General features: G+C 47.4%; 8 non-coding genes and 1 pseudogene across 8 annotated transcripts; all 9 read left to right on the top strand.

Annotated features, from left to right (window-relative positions):
- Positions 1 to 1,937: 1,937 nt before the first annotated feature.
- LOC141214396 (U2 spliceosomal RNA) lies at positions 1,938 to 2,053 on the top strand (annotated as a pseudogene).
- Positions 2,054 to 2,577: 524 nt separating this feature from the next.
- LOC141214336 (U2 spliceosomal RNA) lies at positions 2,578 to 2,759 on the top strand. The gene has a single exon (XR_012283602.1). It is a non-coding gene; the product is annotated as a U2 spliceosomal RNA (small nuclear RNA).
- A 1,115-nt stretch (positions 2,760 to 3,874) lies between these two features.
- LOC141214427 (U2 spliceosomal RNA) lies at positions 3,875 to 4,065 on the top strand. The gene has a single exon (XR_012283655.1). It is a non-coding gene; the product is annotated as a U2 spliceosomal RNA (small nuclear RNA).
- Positions 4,066 to 5,180: 1,115 nt separating this feature from the next.
- On the top strand, positions 5,181 to 5,371 carry LOC141214426 (U2 spliceosomal RNA). Its single transcript, XR_012283654.1, has one exon. It is a non-coding gene; the product is annotated as a U2 spliceosomal RNA (small nuclear RNA).
- Positions 5,372 to 6,486: 1,115 nt separating this feature from the next.
- On the top strand, positions 6,487 to 6,677 carry LOC141214425 (U2 spliceosomal RNA). The gene has a single exon (XR_012283653.1). It is a non-coding gene; the product is annotated as a U2 spliceosomal RNA (small nuclear RNA).
- A 1,115-nt stretch (positions 6,678 to 7,792) lies between these two features.
- Positions 7,793 to 7,983, top strand: LOC141214424 (U2 spliceosomal RNA). Its single transcript, XR_012283652.1, has one exon. It is a non-coding gene; the product is annotated as a U2 spliceosomal RNA (small nuclear RNA).
- A 1,115-nt stretch (positions 7,984 to 9,098) lies between these two features.
- LOC141214423 (U2 spliceosomal RNA) lies at positions 9,099 to 9,289 on the top strand. The gene has a single exon (XR_012283651.1). It is a non-coding gene; the product is annotated as a U2 spliceosomal RNA (small nuclear RNA).
- A 2,159-nt stretch (positions 9,290 to 11,448) lies between these two features.
- On the top strand, positions 11,449 to 11,644 carry LOC141214357 (U2 spliceosomal RNA). The gene has a single exon (XR_012283623.1). It is a non-coding gene; the product is annotated as a U2 spliceosomal RNA (small nuclear RNA).
- Positions 11,645 to 12,753: 1,109 nt separating this feature from the next.
- Positions 12,754 to 12,944, top strand: LOC141214422 (U2 spliceosomal RNA). Its single transcript, XR_012283650.1, has one exon. It is a non-coding gene; the product is annotated as a U2 spliceosomal RNA (small nuclear RNA).
- Positions 12,945 to 13,998: the final 1,054 nt, after the last annotated feature.

Below are 13,998 nucleotides of genomic sequence, written 5' to 3'. Positions count from 1 at the left end.
GAACAGTCTTTTTCAGGCACGCAGTACCCGGTGGTTGCGGGCACGAAATCCTGCCGACTACGCCAAAGTTGACGCGCCCCTGGGCCTGTGTCGCGCTGCGTTGTGCACGCGGGAGCTTACCCGGAGCCGGATCTCTTGAGGGTTGTAGTCTCGTGGCGGCGACCCGGTCCGTGCCCAGGGAGTCAAACTGAGCGGCGATGTACTAGCAGTAGATGGTTGATGACTACGCCACCCGTTGAATGCAGCTATGGAGCTGCCGCTGCAGGGCAGACCGCTGAGGCCGGTGGAAGGATGGTGCAGCGTGGATGGTATAACCCCCAACGGGAGGGGTATGGCCTCAGGGCAGCCGACGTGGATGATGGGGGTAGCAGGAACCACTCAGAGACGGTGCGGTGTAGTTCAGGGTCTTTACTGGTGACAAAGATAGACCCTCCCGGAGTACTTGCTAGTGATAGGGGCCTGGTCAGTCCTTGAGCAGATGGGATCTCCCCTGGCCAGGCGGAGTTGTAGGCCTTCCCAACTAACTGTACTCTTCTGGCTACCTTGCTAGAGGCGGGAATAAGTAGCCCACGTCCCTGAGTGTACCGTGTGGTGCTCACCCGTATGGCCGGTGACTCGGGGCCTTCTAATGGCTTCCGCTCCACGATGGCGGTGCTGGTCCCACGCGTGTGACCGTGCCTTCGGGCTTCTGGGCCAGAGGACCTGAAATCCTCTGCCGGACGGTTTCTGCTGCTGGGTAGGAGTTAGTCCCCACAGCCTCGGACTCCGGGTCCGGTTAGAAATCTTCTCAGTCAGGGCGAGCTCTGTAGCTGCCAGCCCCTGACTCGTTGTAACACTGCTCCCCACAGAGCTCCTGATGTTTCTTGCTATGCTGCTTCTCTTCTCTACTCTTGTTCTGTCTTCTTTCTCACTCCTTGACTCCAGGCTCAGGCCCCAGGACAGGGCCTGCCTGTGGAGCAGAGCCCATAGAGCAGCTCTGCTCCCTGTCTTCTCCTCACAGAACTCCCTACCCTGCCTCAGCCCCAGGTTTATCTAGGGGAAGTCCTTCCCCTCCCAAGACTGGGCAGGAGGTGTGGCATGCACAGGATCCCTGACCAAAGGACCTCCCACCTGCTCTCAGACGTAATATCTCTATCACTGTGGCAACCAGACCCCTGGGGTGTCACAGTTGCACACACACCATCTATTTAGCAAATGCCCTTGTTATCAACAGCAGCCTTTTAAACTCACCTGAGCTAACAGGTATGTGCGCTGGTTACTCTGCTGCGCTTAAAATTTCTTTTTTGGTTTGCTACAATGCCTTTTCTGAAACGTTGTCTCCTTCTGCTGGAACACTGACTTCTTTCATTTAATGCCTGCAGACTATAAAAGAGAACCCAACCCAAAAAGTTTGGTTGATTAGTCTGTGGCATTCTGTTAAACTGTTGCTTATGGAGGTCTCTGTGAGCTTCTCAGCGACATTCAGCCAGCCAGGTATCCTGCCTGCAGTAGATGGAATGTGGCAATGGAACGCTGGCTGCGCGTGTCATAATAGGCTCTGAGCCTTTATATACCTGTGCACAGCAGCAGCCACCTTCAGTCTGCTGCTGGACAGCCAGCAGCAGCAGCAGCAGGAGAGGTATGTAATCAGGAGCCCTCCTGCTAAGGGTAGACAGCTGCTCGTTCCACCCCACCCCCCGCCTTAATTGGTTCTCCTCCCTTCCAACGGTGTTGAGGCGGGTGGGAACAGCAGGGGGTGAAGGTGCTGTGTTTAAAGAGGTGGAGTTATGCAGATCTAAAACGCGTGGATTGCAGCAGCAGCAAGCCGAAAAGTGCAGGCATGTAAGGGATCTAGAGGTTGACAACATGTCTTCTTAACGGGAGTCCAGGAGCTCATCTCCACAAATGGACTTTTCAGGATCCTTGGGTGGCTCCGTAGTTTGAAACCAATTCTGGTTATCGCTTCTCGGCCTTTTGGCTAAGATCAAGTGTAGTATCTTTTGAAAAGGCAGTTTTGTCCTTGGGCTGCCCTAGTAAATTGATGCATATTACACACTGGTTTGGTGCACTTGTTAGTACGCCAGGTGGCTCATAGAGTTATCTGATGGAAAACATGGCCCTCCAGGATCGAAGTCACTAGGCTGGGTAAGTGTGAGGGCTTTGGAGCAATGTGCCCCAGGAGTAGGCGCCCTGGTGGGAGTCCAAGCTTACTGGGACTGGGAACCCTAGAAAGACTTGGCTTCGTTGCACGCCGCACCTTTGCCAATCATACTTTCTGAGCAACCCCCCCTATTCCTGGCCTCCGGGCTAGGAAGGGGAATTTTTATAAACCCGGTCGGAGGTCCGGTCAGCTTTGGGCTGAGAAACCAACACAGGCTCCAGCTCCACTAGGGTGGCAGCCTAGATGGAAGCTGGGAGCACGAAAACGGCTCTTCTCCGGCTTCGGCTAGGGAGAGCATCGGAGATCCCTGACCCTCGCTGTGGCCTTCTGGCTCGGAGGGATGGGGATGGTTTATTGGGGACCCTCTCCTCCGGGAAGGGTCCACATGAATCCTCGCCTCGTGCGCTGTTTTGGTGTGACTTCGGTCACATTTTTCAGTGCCTTGGATGCAGCTTCAATCAAAAAATCTGTTCTTATCAGTTTAATATCTGATACGTCCCCTATCTGGGGACCATATATTAAATGGATTTTTAGAACAGGGAGATGGAAAAAGAGCTTGCTCTGTCCACTCCACGCATTGACCTGGTATTGCAGTATCTCCAGGACCGGTGCACCCCTTCTTTAATGCAGTTTCTAAAATCAGAAAGAATTGAATTCAATGTTTTTTGTTCATTTTGCTTGTTTGTCGGATTTTGGGATGGACTCTTTGGCTTTGCTTTTCTTCTCCTCATTGGATTTTTCATGTTCAAAGTTGCAGAAGCCAGATTACAAGCTCATTTTGGTTCAACTTCAGCAACTGTGCATTGCATTGCCATGTAATGTGATGCAATGCTATCTTTCTAGCTCTCCCTTTTTACTTCCTTTTGGATAAACAGACATATTAGGCAAGCATTTTGGAGCTTTCACCTAAATAACTACAGGTGGTGAGATAAGCTGCACAATATAATTGACCTTTCAGTATATTGTTGCACACACACCATCTATTTAGCAAATGCCCTTGTTATCAACAGCAGCCTTTTAAACTCACCTGAGCTAACAGGTATGTGCGCTGGTTACTCTGCTGCGCTTAAAATTTCTTTTTTGGTTTGCTACAATGCCTTTTCTGAAACGTTGTCTCCTTCTGCTGGAACACTGACTTCTTTCATTTAATGCCTGCAGACTATAAAAGAGAACCCAACCCAAAAAGTTTGGTTGATTAGTCTGTGGCATTCTGTTAAACTGTTGCTTATGGCGGTCTCTGTGAGCTTCTCAGCGACATTCAGCCAGCCAGGTATCCTGCCTGCAGTAGATGGAATGTGGCAATGGAACGCTGGCTGCGCGTGTCATAATAGGCTCTGAGCCTTTATATACCTGTGCACAGCAGCAGCCACCTTCAGTCTGCTGCTGGACAGCCAGCAGCAGCAGCAGCAGGAGAGGTATGTAATCAGGAGCCCTCCTGCTAAGGGTAGACAGCTGCTCGTTCCACCCCACCCCCCGCCTTAATTGGTTCTCCTCCCTTCCAACGGTGTTGAGGCGGGTGGGAACAGCAGGGGGTGAAGGTGCTGTGTTTAAAGAGGTGGAGTTATGCAGATCTAAAACGCGTGGATTGCAGCAGCAGCAAGCCGAAAAGTGCAGGCATGTAAGGGATCTAGAGGTTGACAACATGTCTTCTTAGCGGGAGTCCAGGAGCTCATCTCCACAAATGGACTTTTCAGGATCCTTGGGTGGCTCCGTAGTTTGAAACCAATTCTGGTTATCGCTTCTCGGCCTTTTGGCTAAGATCAAGTGTAGTATCTGTTCTTATCAGTTTAATATCTGATACGTCCCCTATCTGGGGACCATATATTAAATGGATTTTTAGAACAGGGAGATGGAAAAAGAGCTTGCTCTGTCCACTCCACGCATTGACCTGGTATTGCAGTATCTCCAGGACCGGTGCACCCCTTCTTTAATGCAGTTTCTAAAATCAGAAAGAATTGAATTCAATGTTTTTTGTTCATTTTGCTTGTTTGTCGGATTTTGGGATGGACTCTTTGGCTTTGCTTTTCTTCTCCTCATTGGATTTTTCATGTTCAAAGTTGCAGAAGCCAGATTACAAGCTCATTTTGGTTCAACTTCAGCAACTGTGCATTGCATTGCCATGTAATGTGATGCAATGCTATCTTTCTAGCTCTCCCTTTTTACTTCCTTTTGGATAAACAGACATATTAGGCAAGCATTTTGGAGCTTTCACCTAAATAACTACAGGTGGTGAGATAAGCTGCACAATATAATTGACCTTTCAGTATATTGTTGCACACACACCATCTATTTAGCAAATGCCCTTGTTATCAACAGCAGCCTTTTAAACTCACCTGAGCTAACAGGTATGTGCGCTGGTTACTCTGCTGCGCTTAAAATTTCTTTTTTGGTTTGCTACAATGCCTTTTCTGAAACGTTGTCTCCTTCTGCTGGAACACTGACTTCTTTCATTTAATGCCTGCAGACTATAAAAGAGAACCCAACCCAAAAAGTTTGGTTGATTAGTCTGTGGCATTCTGTTAAACTGTTGCTTATGGCGGTCTCTGTGAGCTTCTCAGCGACATTCAGCCAGCCAGGTATCCTGCCTGCAGTAGATGGAATGTGGCAATGGAACGCTGGCTGCGCGTGTCATAATAGGCTCTGAGCCTTTATATACCTGTGCACAGCAGCAGCCACCTTCAGTCTGCTGCTGGACAGCCAGCAGCAGCAGCAGCAGGAGAGGTATGTAATCAGGAGCCCTCCTGCTAAGGGTAGACAGCTGCTCGTTCCACCCCACCCCCCGCCTTAATTGGTTCTCCTCCCTTCCAACGGTGTTGAGGCGGGTGGGAACAGCAGGGGGTGAAGGTGCTGTGTTTAAAGAGGTGGAGTTATGCAGATCTAAAACGCGTGGATTGCAGCAGCAGCAAGCCGAAAAGTGCAGGCATGTAAGGGATCTAGAGGTTGACAACATGTCTTCTTAACGGGAGTCCAGGAGCTCATCTCCACAAATGGACTTTTCAGGATCCTTGGGTGGCTCCGTAGTTTGAAACCAATTCTGGTTATCGCTTCTCGGCCTTTTGGCTAAGATCAAGTGTAGTATCTGTTCTTATCAGTTTAATATCTGATACGTCCCCTATCTGGGGACCATATATTAAATGGATTTTTAGAACAGGGAGATGGAAAAAGAGCTTGCTCTGTCCACTCCACGCATTGACCTGGTATTGCAGTATCTCCAGGACCGGTGCACCCCTTCTTTAATGCAGTTTCTAAAATCAGAAAGAATTGAATTCAATGTTTTTTGTTCATTTTGCTTGTTTGTCGGATTTTGGGATGGACTCTTTGGCTTTGCTTTTCTTCTCCTCATTGGATTTTTCATGTTCAAAGTTGCAGAAGCCAGATTACAAGCTCATTTTGGTTCAACTTCAGCAACTGTGCATTGCATTGCCATGTAATGTGATGCAATGCTATCTTTCTAGCTCTCCCTTTTTACTTCCTTTTGGATAAACAGACATATTAGGCAAGCATTTTGGAGCTTTCACCTAAATAACTACAGGTGGTGAGATAAGCTGCACAATATAATTGACCTTTCAGTATATTGTTGCACACACACCATCTATTTAGCAAATGCCCTTGTTATCAACAGCAGCCTTTTAAACTCACCTGAGCTAACAGGTATGTGCGCTGGTTACTCTGCTGCGCTTAAAATTTCTTTTTTGGTTTGCTACAATGCCTTTTCTGAAACGTTGTCTCCTTCTGCTGGAACACTGACTTCTTTCATTTAATGCCTGCAGACTATAAAAGAGAACCCAACCCAAAAAGTTTGGTTGATTAGTCTGTGGCATTCTGTTAAACTGTTGCTTATGGCGGTCTCTGTGAGCTTCTCAGCGACATTCAGCCAGCCAGGTATCCTGCCTGCAGTAGATGGAATGTGGCAATGGAACGCTGGCTGCGCGTGTCATAATAGGCTCTGAGCCTTTATATACCTGTGCACAGCAGCAGCCACCTTCAGTCTGCTGCTGGACAGCCAGCAGCAGCAGCAGCAGGAGAGGTATGTAATCAGGAGCCCTCCTGCTAAGGGTAGACAGCTGCTCGTTCCACCCCACCCCCCGCCTTAATTGGTTCTCCTCCCTTCCAACGGTGTTGAGGCGGGTGGGAACAGCAGGGGGTGAAGGTGCTGTGTTTAAAGAGGTGGAGTTATGCAGATCTAAAACGCGTGGATTGCAGCAGCAGCAAGCCGAAAAGTGCAGGCATGTAAGGGATCTAGAGGTTGACAACATGTCTTCTTAACGGGAGTCCAGGAGCTCATCTCCACAAATGGACTTTTCAGGATCCTTGGGTGGCTCCGTAGTTTGAAACCAATTCTGGTTATCGCTTCTCGGCCTTTTGGCTAAGATCAAGTGTAGTATCTGTTCTTATCAGTTTAATATCTGATACGTCCCCTATCTGGGGACCATATATTAAATGGATTTTTAGAACAGGGAGATGGAAAAAGAGCTTGCTCTGTCCACTCCACGCATTGACCTGGTATTGCAGTATCTCCAGGACCGGTGCACCCCTTCTTTAATGCAGTTTCTAAAATCAGAAAGAATTGAATTCAATGTTTTTTGTTCATTTTGCTTGTTTGTCGGATTTTGGGATGGACTCTTTGGCTTTGCTTTTCTTCTCCTCATTGGATTTTTCATGTTCAAAGTTGCAGAAGCCAGATTACAAGCTCATTTTGGTTCAACTTCAGCAACTGTGCATTGCATTGCCATGTAATGTGATGCAATGCTATCTTTCTAGCTCTCCCTTTTTACTTCCTTTTGGATAAACAGACATATTAGGCAAGCATTTTGGAGCTTTCACCTAAATAACTACAGGTGGTGAGATAAGCTGCACAATATAATTGACCTTTCAGTATATTGTTGCACACACACCATCTATTTAGCAAATGCCCTTGTTATCAACAGCAGCCTTTTAAACTCACCTGAGCTAACAGGTATGTGCGCTGGTTACTCTGCTGCGCTTAAAATTTCTTTTTTGGTTTGCTACAATGCCTTTTCTGAAACGTTGTCTCCTTCTGCTGGAACACTGACTTCTTTCATTTAATGCCTGCAGACTATAAAAGAGAACCCAACCCAAAAAGTTTGGTTGATTAGTCTGTGGCATTCTGTTAAACTGTTGCTTATGGCGGTCTCTGTGAGCTTCTCAGCGACATTCAGCCAGCCAGGTATCCTGCCTGCAGTAGATGGAATGTGGCAATGGAACGCTGGCTGCGCGTGTCATAATAGGCTCTGAGCCTTTATATACCTGTGCACAGCAGCAGCCACCTTCAGTCTGCTGCTGGACAGCCAGCAGCAGCAGCAGCAGGAGAGGTATGTAATCAGGAGCCCTCCTGCTAAGGGTAGACAGCTGCTCGTTCCACCCCACCCCCCGCCTTAATTGGTTCTCCTCCCTTCCAACGGTGTTGAGGCGGGTGGGAACAGCAGGGGGTGAAGGTGCTGTGTTTAAAGAGGTGGAGTTATGCAGATCTAAAACGCGTGGATTGCAGCAGCAGCAAGCCGAAAAGTGCAGGCATGTAAGGGATCTAGAGGTTGACAACATGTCTTCTTAACGGGAGTCCAGGAGCTCATCTCCACAAATGGACTTTTCAGGATCCTTGGGTGGCTCCGTAGTTTGAAACCAATTCTGGTTATCGCTTCTCGGCCTTTTGGCTAAGATCAAGTGTAGTATCTGTTCTTATCAGTTTAATATCTGATACGTCCCCTATCTGGGGACCATATATTAAATGGATTTTTAGAACAGGGAGATGGAAAAAGAGCTTGCTCTGTCCACTCCACGCATTGACCTGGTATTGCAGTATCTCCAGGACCGGTGCACCCCTTCTTTAATGCAGTTTCTAAAATCAGAAAGAATTGAATTCAATGTTTTTTGTTCATTTTGCTTGTTTGTCGGATTTTGGGATGGACTCTTTGGCTTTGCTTTTCTTCTCCTCATTGGATTTTTCATGTTCAAAGTTGCAGAAGCCAAATTACAAGCTCATTTTGGTTCAACTTCAGCAACTGTGCATTGCATTGCCATGTAATGTGATGCAATGCTATCTTTCTAGCTCTCCCTTTTTACTTCCTTTTGGATAAACAGACATATTAGGCAAGCATTTTGGAGCTTTCACCTAAATAACTACAGGTGGTGAGATAAGCTGCACAATATAATTGACCTTTCAGTATATTGTTGCACACACACCATCTATTTAGCAAATGCCCTTGTTATCAACAGCAGCCTTTTAAACTCACCTGAGCTAACAGGTATGTGCGCTGGTTACTCTGCTGCGCTTAAAATTTCTTTTTTGGTTTGCTACAATGCCTTTTCTGAAACGTTGTCTCCTTCTGCTGGAACACTGACTTCTTTCATTTAATGCCTGCAGACTATAAAAGAGAACCCAACCCAAAAAGTTTGGTTGATTAGTCTGTGGCATTCTGTTAAACTGTTGCTTATGGCGGTCTCTGTGAGCTTCTCAGCGACATTCAGCCAGCCAGGTATCCTGCCTGCAGTAGATGGAATGTGGCAATGGAACGCTGGCTGCGCGTGTCATAATAGGCTCTGAGCCTTTATATACCTGTGCACAGCAGCAGCCACCTTCAGTCTGCTGCTGGACAGCCAGCAGCAGCAGCAGCAGGAGAGGTATGTAATCAGGAGCCCTCCTGCTAAGGGTAGACAGCTGCTCGTTCCACCCCACCCCCCGCCTTAATTGGTTCTCCTCCCTTCCAACGGTGTTGAGGCGGGTGGGAACAGCAGGGGGTGAAGGTGCTGTGTTTAAAGAGGTGGAGTTATGCAGATCTAAAACGCGTGGATTGCAGCAGCAGCAAGCCGAAAAGTGCAGGCATGTAAGGGATCTAGAGGTTGACAACATGTCTTCTTAACGGGAGTCCAGGAGCTCATCTCCACAAATGGACTTTTCAGGATCCTTGGGTGGCTCCGTAGTTTGAAACCAATTCTGGTTATCGCTTCTCGGCCTTTTGGCTAAGATCAAGTGTAGTATCTGTTCTTATCAGTTTAATATCTGATACGTCCCCTATCTGGGGACCATATATTAAATGGATTTTTAGAACAGGGAGATGGAAAAAGAGCTTGCTCTGTCCACTCCACGCATTGACCTGGTATTGCAGTATCTCCAGGACCGGTGCACCCCTTCTTTAATGCAGTTTCTAAAATCAGAAAGAATTGAATTCAATGTTTTTTGTTCATTTTGCTTGTTTGTCGGATTTTGGGATGGACTCTTTGGCTTTGCTTTTCTTCTCCTCATTGGATTTTTCATGTTCAAAGTTGCAGAAGCCAGATTACAAGCTCATTTTGGTTCAACTTCAGCAACTGTGCATTGCATTGCCATGTAATGTGATGCAATGCTATATTTCTAGCTCTCCCTTTTTACTTCCTTTTGGATAAACAGACATATTAGGCAAGCATTTTGGAGCTTTTACCTAAATAACTACAGGTGGTGAGATAAGCTGCACAATATAATTGACCTTTCAGTATATTGTTGCACACACACCATCTATTTAGCAAATGCCCTTGTTATCAACAGCAGCCTTTTAAACTCACCTGAGCTAACAGGTATGTGCGCTGGTTACTCTGCTGCGCTTAAAATTTCTTTTTTGGTTTGCTACAATGCCTTTTCTGAAACGTTGCCTCCTTCTGCTGGAACACTGACTTCTTTCATTTAATGCCTGCAGACTATAAAAGAGAACCCAACCCAAAAAGTTTGGTTGATTAGTCTGTGGCATTCTGTTAAACTGTTGCTTATGGCGGTCTCTGTGAGCTTCTCAGCGACATTCAGCCAGCCAGGTATCCTGCCTGCAGTAGATGGAATGTGGCAATGGAACGCTGGCTGCGCGTGTCATAATAGGCTCTGAGCCTTTATATACCTGTGCACAGCAGCAGCCACCTTCAGTCTACTGCTGGACAGCCAGCAGCAGCAGCAGCAGGAGAGGTATGTAATCAGGAGCCCTCCTGCTAAGGGTAGACAGCTGCTCGTTCCACCCCACCCCCCGCCTTAATTGGTTCTCCTCCCTTCCAACGGTGTTGAGGCGGGTGGGAACAGCAGGGGTTGAAGGTGCTGTGTTTAAAGAGGTGGAGTTATGCAGATCTAAAACGCGTGGATTGCAGCAGCAGCAAGCCGAAAAGTGCAGGCATGTAAGGGATCTAGAGGTTGACAACATGTCTTCTTAACGGGAGTCCAGGAGCTCATCTCCACAAATGGACTTTTCAGGATCCTTGGGTGGCTCCGTAGTTTGAAACCAATTCTGGTTATCGCTTCTCGGCCTTTTGGCTAAGATCAAGTGTAGTGGCTCCGCGGGCAGGTCCATGTCTCGCTTCTTCCTGCTTCCTCTTTGGAGGCGACTCGGCTGGGACAAGTGGGACAGCTCCTTCCCCTACAACTGGACGACGCCATGGTTCTACGGAGACGTCGTTCGATTTGTGGGGGAACATCAACTGGAGGGACTCAAGCCCGACTTGTGGAAGCCCAAAACTATCCACAAGCTCATCAGAGCCAAGGATGACGTGGAGAACATCACAGGACTTCACCAGGACACGCTGGGGACTGTGTGGACAAATGTGTCGTCTGACAGGCTGACCAACGGGCACAAGGACTTGTCGTGGATGGCGATTCAGGGCGGACTGCCCGTCCGGTCATTCATGCATGCCCGGAACCTGTGCAAGACCCGGTACTGCCCAAGGTGCCCCTTCGTGGAGGAAACATCTTTGCACACTTTTTGGGACTGCGGATTTGCACAGCGCCTGTTGACTGACCTTGAGGACGACCTGAGGAACTCTGTCCCCAGGGCGAGCCTATCGCACCATTCTGTGCTTTACGGACTCTTCCCTGGGGTTCATACCGTCGGAGCCATCCAGGAGGCTTGGCGCTTTATGAACTGCTTCAAGGATGCCGTTTGGGTCGCCAGGAACCGGCTCATCTTGAGGAGGGAGAGGATGTCCATCCAGGACTGCCGCAGGCTGATCCACAGCCTGCTCAGAGACTATTCCATCGTGGACGGTCCGGAGGACGAGGATGAGGACTAAACCCCTCCTCCCCCTCTCCCCTTATGTGTCTTGTCTTTCAATAAAGCTTCGGGCCTGTGATTTTCCCCTCCCCATCCCCTTTTTCCCAATCCCCATCCCTTATCACGGTTCGTTGTACTGTATTGATTGACATGCTTTTTCTTTCAGATTGAGTGTTTTGTGTAGCATAGGGGTGTGATGTGTCTAGTTAGTGCGTCGTATCCTCATGCTATGTAAATATGATGTAGAATTCTGTGTGTACTGGGCTGCGGCACTGTACACTGTCTGTTAACTTATTTTTTGTGCTAATAAAAGATATATTCAACCAAAAAAAAATCTGTTCTTATCAGTTTAATATCTGATACGTCCCCTATCTGGGGACCATATATTAAATGGATTTTTAGAACAGGGAGATGGAAAAAGAGCTTGCTCTGTCCACTCCACGCATTGACCTGGTATTGCAGTATCTCCAGGACCGGTGCACCCCTTCTTTAATGCAGTTTCTAAAATCAGAAAGAATTGAATTCAATGTTTTTTGTTCATTTTGCTTGTTTGTCGGATTTTGGGATGGACTCTTTGGCTTTGCTTTTCTTCTCCTCATTGGATTTTTCATGTTCAAAGTTGCAGAAGCCAGATTACAAGCTCATTTTGGTTCAACTTCAGCAACTGTGCATTGCATTGCCATGTAATGTGATGCAATGCTATCTTTCTAGCTCTCCCTTTTTACTTCCTTTTGGATAAACAGACATATTAGGCAAGCATTTTGGAGCTTTCACCTAAATAACTACAGGTGGTGAGATAAGCTGCACAATATAATTGACCTTTCAGTATATTGTTGCACACACACCATCTATTTAGCAAATGCCCTTGTTATCAACAGCAGCCTTTTAAACTCACCTGAGCTAACAGGTATGTGCGCTGGTTACTCTGCTGCGCTTAAAATTTCTTTTTTGGTTTGCTACAATGCCTTTTCTGAAACGTTGTCTCCTTCTGCTGGAACACTGACTTCTTTCATTTAATGCCTGCAGACTATAAAAGAGAACCCAACCCAAAAAGTTTGGTTGATTAGTCTGTGGCATTCTGTTAAACTGTTGCTTATGGCGGTCTCTGTGAGCTTCTCAGCGACATTCAGCCAGCCAGGTATCCTGCCTGCAGTAGATGGAATGTGGCAATGGAACGCTGGCTGCGCGTGTCATAATAGGCTCTGAGCCTTTATATACCTGTGCACAGCAGCAGCCACCTTCAGTCTGCTGCTGGACAGCCAGCAGCAGCAGGAGAGGTATGTAATCAGGAGCCCTCCTGCTAAGGGTAGACAGCTGCTCGTTCCACCCCACCCCCCGCCTTAATTGGTTCTCCTCCCTTCCAACGGTGTTGAGGCGGGTGGGAACAGCAGGGGGTGAAGGTGCTGTGTTTAAAGAGGTGGAGTTATGCAGATCTAAAACGCGTGGATTGCAGCAGCAGCAAGCCGAAAAGTGCAGGCATGTAAGGGATCTAGAGGTTGACAACATGTCTTCTTAACGGGAGTCCAGGAGCTCATCTCCACAAATGGACTTTTCAGGATCCTTGGGTGGCTCCGTAGTTTGAAACCAATTCTGGTTATCGCTTCTCGGCCTTTTGGCTAAGATCAAGTGTAGTATCTGTTCTTATCAGTTTAATATCTGATACGTCCCCTATCTGGGGACCATATATTAAATGGATTTTTAGAACAGGGAGATGGAAAAAGAGCTTGCTCTGTCCACTCCACGCATTGACCTGGTATTGCAGTATCTCCAGGACCGGTGCACCCCTTCTTTAATGCAGTTTCTAAAATCAGAAAGAATAGAATTCAATGTTTTTTGTTCATTTTGCTTGTTTGTCGGATTTTGGGATGGACTCTTTGGCTTTGCTTTTCTTCTCCTCATTGGATTTTTCATGTTCAAAGTTGCAGAAGCCAGATTACAAGCTCATTTTGGTTCAACTTCAGCAACTGTGCATTGCATTGCCATGTAATGTGATGCAATGCTATCTTTCTAGCTCTCCCTTTTTACTTCCTTTTGGATAAACAGACATATTAGGCAAGCATTTTGGAGCTTTCACCTAAATAACTACAGGTGGTGAGATAAGCTGCACAATATAATTGACCTTTCAGTATATTGTTGCACACACACCATCTATTTAGCAAATGCCCTTGTTATCAACAGCAGCCTTTTAAACTCACCTGAGCTAACAGGTATGTGCGCTGGTTACTCTGCTGCGCTTAAAATTTCTTTTTTGGTTTGCTACAATGCCTTTTCTGAAACGTTGTCTCCTTCTGCTGGAACACTGACTTCTTTCATTTAATGCCTGCAGACTATAAAAGAGAACCCAACCCAAAAAGTTTGGTTGATTAGTCTGTGGCATTCTGTTAAACTGTTGCTTATGGCGGTCTCTGTGAGCTTCTCAGCGACATTCAGCCAGCCAGGTATCCTGCCTGCAGTAGATGGAATGTGGCAATGGAACGCTGGCTGCGCGTGTCATAATAGGCTCTGAGCCTTTATATACCTGTGCACAGCAGCAGCCACCTTCAGTCTGCTGCTGGACAGCCAGCAGCAGCAGCAGGAGAGGTATGTAATCAGGAGCCCTCCTGCTAAGGGTAGACAGCTGCTCGTTCCACCCCACCCCCCGCCTTAATTGGTTCTCCTCCCTTCCAACGGTGTTGAGGCGGGTGGGAACAGCAGGGGGTGAAGGTGCTGTGTTTAAAGAGGTGGAGTTATGCAGATCTAAAACGCGTGGATTGCAGCAGCAGCAAGCCGAAAAGTGCAGGCATGTAAGGGATCTAGAGGTTGACAACATGTCTTCTTAACGGGAGTCCAGGAGCTCATCTC

This window comes from Phyllobates terribilis, unplaced genomic scaffold (assembly GCF_046119375.1).
Source record: "Phyllobates terribilis strain yellow unplaced genomic scaffold, ASM4611937v1 Scaffold_217__1_contigs__length_3308461, whole genome shotgun sequence".
Taxonomy (NCBI): Eukaryota; Metazoa; Chordata; class Amphibia; order Anura; family Dendrobatidae; genus Phyllobates; species Phyllobates terribilis.
This window is presented reverse-complemented; position numbering and strand designations above follow the sequence as displayed.